We start from the raw sequence: 3,444 nt of genomic DNA on the forward strand, positions 1-3,444 counted from the left end.
CTTAAGGGACAAGAATGTGCACTGATTTTGGAATGCAAATGAGGTACTAAGAAAGAAGCTGGAGGATTTCAATATTTCTGCCTCCAGCTTAAGCAACAATAAATCTTGGTCTTTATCTGAGAAACTATGTGAATTAACCCATTTGGCGTTCATATGCCAAAAATGTGAGTAGTACCCTAAGAACTGCCAAAAGAGGAACAAATACAATCATCACTTTATAAAATAATTCATTTGAAGAAGTCGGAAAGAAGGACTAATCATGCAAATATCCTCCCCTGAGAATCATTCTATTTATTTGCACAGCTCTTTTCTTATATTCCCATCTAATGCACTGGACGTCTGCTTGTGATAAGACAAATTCTTGCAAAGCTTACCAGATAAACCACGTGTTCTCTTCAAGAAGCACATTTCTTTCTGCTTGCATTTGCTAATTACATTTAGACTCAAAGTTCTTAAACATCTTTTCCAACCCAAATGATTCCGTCATTCTCACAGTCACACATCCTACTTGTCCTGCTTTAGAGCAAATTTGGGAGAAGACCTCTGAAAGGGGACACCCCCAGAAACCCAACCCACATGGCCCATCCCCCAAACTGGTTTGGGAAAAATTTCCTGGGAGAGAAGTGGAAGAAACCTGTTGATTTAACAGGCAAAAAACTCCCCAGCACAAAAAATGAACACTAGCAGATGACAAAGCTCATTTGCTGCTCTGAAGAGATGACAACTTCAGAAAGTCTCTCCTGTAGCTGGTTGCTCTGTTATCAGTCCTTCCAGCACTGGGAAAGGCTGCTGCCCAGAGTAGATCACAAAGTGATCTCTCGCTGCTCACCGGCTCCCAGTCCAGAGCAGGTTCAAACAGGTCCAAGAAAAGGGAAAGAAAAAGCAACAGTCCAGGGAAAACTTCTCTGCCTCAGTGGCTAAACTAACCAAAAAGCAAAGAAGTGCTCTCTTCTGCTCCGTCTGTGCCCAGACAGCACAGTCCAGCGCAGAATGTGGAGTGTTGCTTTTAGAGGAGTGAGTGCAGTCTCTGATAACCAACTCCATGCTTCATCTTCTCCCTGCCTTCACTCTCAGAACCAGTCTTGAAGGCACAGAATAAAATATCCAGCATCAACAGAACAGACGACTGGGGATACAAGCATCAGAAAGTCACCCTAGGACACTGCTCTATTGAGATATGTCACCAGACTATGCTAAGACAAATTTTTGGAATTGCTAATTCAAATTCTACAATCACAGTGGAAAGCTGAGGAGGAAACATCGTTCACTTCAGTTACCTTGTGGCATGCCAGTACTTCCTTTCAATCCCAATGTTTTTTTGTTTTAATCCCATGACATCACAGGCATAACTAAACATCTTTGGAGCAGGAAGGAAGATATTATTCTTCTCATGATACTGATGGGTAAGCTGAAATGCAAAGCAGTTAATTCAAAGTGAAAAAGCAATACAGTCAATAGTAAAACTCACCACAGTTTTGTTTACTCCCCTAAATCCTTGCTATCCCAAAAGACAAGAACAGCTGGAAACACCTTGTGGCTACTTAATTTTTTCTTATACCTACATGGTAGGGGAAGGGATAAAAGATCCTAAACAATGGTAATCCACAACAAAGCATTCTTGACTTCATGTTCAGGTTCTGCATATCAAGGTCTTCACCTGGTAAAGTTATTCCATTGTGATGGTTTGGCGAGCATCATAGAGGGCTGGGTTTAAACTATGAAACCATCCTGATGATTCAGGTATTCAGTAGCAATGAGAAAGTTTCCAAGAAGATAGTCCTGTGCATTGATTTTCTTTGATGACAGACATATTTCTACAAGACAGAAGGCTGACCTAATGCTTTACTAGATATGGGTGAAGTGGCATCCTGCTGCCACTTTTTTCTGGTTTTCTGTTTCTTTTGAACTGCTTTCTTACCAGGTTAATGAGCTGAACTACCTCACAAAGGAATCAGAGCTTTCAAACAAAACAAAACAAAACAAAACAAAACAAAACAAAACAAAACAAAACAAAACAAAACTAAACAAAACTAAACTAAACTAAACTAAACTAAAACCACCAGATTAAAAATGTTGACCTATAAGTGCATTTGAAAATAAAAGTTTTTCTACTTTTCATAGATACATGGCATTCTCTAGAGTAATATTGCTCCAACATTTTTTTTTGCTTTTTAAAATGCTAAATGTTATGCATTGTTTTTGGCCATTTCAGTAATGAGATTTTCTGGTATGTTCTTTCAAGCTGAAATTGATTCTAGTAGATGGAAGCACACTGGTAGGTAAAAGTAGACTACAAAAGAGAACATTCAGATATTCAGACTAGAAAAGACAACATTCATGTCTTCTCATGCAAGCAAGTGAAGAAAGCAGGCAGGAGATCTTCAGATAACATGCTATGTGAATTGAAAATAACCTGTCCTTATTTGGAGCAAGTGAGAAACTCACACAAGGAAATACATGTCAGACAGATGAAAGGGTCACATATAATGACAAATCAATACATTTAATGTTTGAATGAAACAAGATTTCTTGAAGTACAATCCTATAGAAGAAAGGTGAATTTGCAGAAGCAATTGAACTGGGTCTGTTTTATAAACACAATGTTTTCTAATTCAACTGAGGATTCAGGAAGGCAACCTTGACATTAAAAGGATTTAGAAACATACAAATACCAAGACTGGCAGTTCATTAGCTTGAACAGTCTCTTTACAATAAGATTGATTTGGAGCTTCCACTTGCCATGGGTCTGAAGCCATTAGGAATGCTGCAATATTAAAAAAAAAAAAATCCAACAAAACAAAACAAAACAAAACAACAAAAAAAAACAACAAAAAAACAACCAAACAAAAAACACCAAAAAGCTCCAAAAAACACCAAAACAATTTTCTCAAAAAGCTTTGAGAAACCAGAGAAATAATGATTTTTAGGGGTTAAGTAGTCCTTTAAAATTTTCTCTGGGAAAAGAGACAAAAAAATCTGTAATGACTGTGGAGTATATTACAAAACTGTAATGAAGCATGTAAGGGGCAAGAGCCTGTAATGAAAAGACTATGCTGGGTTCATCTGTTGAAAGCATTCCAGAATGGTCGAAATGGTGATTCTCGTGTTGTGGGATAAAAAAAGAAAAAAAAAACCAGGAAAACTGAGGAAAAAAATTATTTTAACACATTTTCCCATTCCAAGATGGTACAATGTCTTTATTTCATTTTGTTACTAAGATTATGTAAGATCTTATGAAGTGTTTTACAATAGAGAATGAGAGGTTCTAACCATAACACACACTAACCATACAATTTGGATGGATCTCTTCTACTTTATACAGCAGCAGATATGGTTTAGCACTCCACAATTCAGTCCCTGAAAGTGCATGGGCAGCAGATGCCATGCCCAGTCCACCAGAATCCTTCATTATCTTTAAAAATGCTTTGCTATATCTCGTTATCT

Source organism: Lonchura striata, chromosome 3, assembly GCF_046129695.1.
Source record: "Lonchura striata isolate bLonStr1 chromosome 3, bLonStr1.mat, whole genome shotgun sequence".
Taxonomy (NCBI): Eukaryota; Metazoa; Chordata; class Aves; order Passeriformes; family Estrildidae; genus Lonchura; species Lonchura striata.